Here is a 1,128-nt window from a genome sequence, read left to right on the forward strand (position 1 = left end):
CCACCACTGCGAGCGACCACGACGCCCTCCCGCCTTTTATGCCCCCCGGCGGGGGCGGGGCCGCGCCCGGCAGCCCCCATTGGGCGAGGCGCGGCGGGGCGGGGCTGCGTCACAAAGGAGTGGGGTGCCCGGCGCTGGGGGGCGGGGGAGCTTCGAGCTCCGCGCCCCGGGGGACGCGCCGGGCACCTGCGTGATGCGACGGGCCTCGGGATGCGCTTGGTGGCATTTCGGAAAAGAAACAGCGCCGCGTCCAGGCTGGGCACCGGGCCTGCCCCCGGCCTGGGGAAAAGGCTGCCCCGAAGCACAGCTGAGCGCCCCCGGGGCCTTCCCCTAGCTGGCAGAGGAGGGAGGGGGCAAGGGGAAGCCGGGCAGCCGCAGGGGGCACTGGAAGGCTTTGGGTGGCCCCTCGCAGCCGCCTGAAGCCTTTGGAGTCATAGAAAACGAGGGGTGGAAGGGACCTTGGGGGATCATCCAGCGCAGCCCCTTGATCCAAGCAGGAGCATCCCCAGCTTAGATCCTCCCAGCCAATGGGCCTTACACACCTCCAAGGATGGAGATCCCACTTTCTCCGGGTAGCCTGTTCCATTGCTTCACCACCCTCCTGGTGAGAGAGTTTTTCCTAAGATCCAACCTAAACTCCCCTTTTTGCGGCTTGAGCCCGTTGCTTCTTGTTCCGTCATCTGCCCCGCGGAGAACAGCCCAGCCCCATTCTCTCTGCCTGCAGGGACTTGGAAGCAAGTAGTAAAGCCCCTTCTCGGTGGGGCACGGCTTTCAAGTGCAAGTCCCGGCCCGGGGCGAGACAAGCGGAGGGCAGGGCCCCGGGGAGCCTGGCTCTGGCTCCGCGCCGCCTCCCTTCGCACTTGCTCCCGGTTGCCCGAGAGGCGGTGGCGCCGCTGCCAGCCCTGCTTGCGCTGCAACGGAGACGCCTCCCGGGCGCCGGGCCCCGGCCGGGGGTGGCCTCCTCGGGGGTGATCGGAGCAAGCCCGGGAGCCTGGGACTGCTTCTGACCCGGGCCCGGGGGGAAGCTGCTGCGCTCCGCAGCGGGCGCGCCGGTGACAAGTGGGCGCGCACTTGCCCCTCCGCCAGAGCGGCCGGGGGCGCGGGGCGCCGCGGCTGGTCCCGGGGGGC

Source organism: Alligator sinensis, unplaced genomic scaffold (assembly GCF_000455745.1).
Source record: "Alligator sinensis unplaced genomic scaffold, ASM45574v1 scaffold1146_1, whole genome shotgun sequence".
Lineage (NCBI taxonomy): Eukaryota > Metazoa > Chordata > Crocodylia > Alligatoridae > Alligator > Alligator sinensis.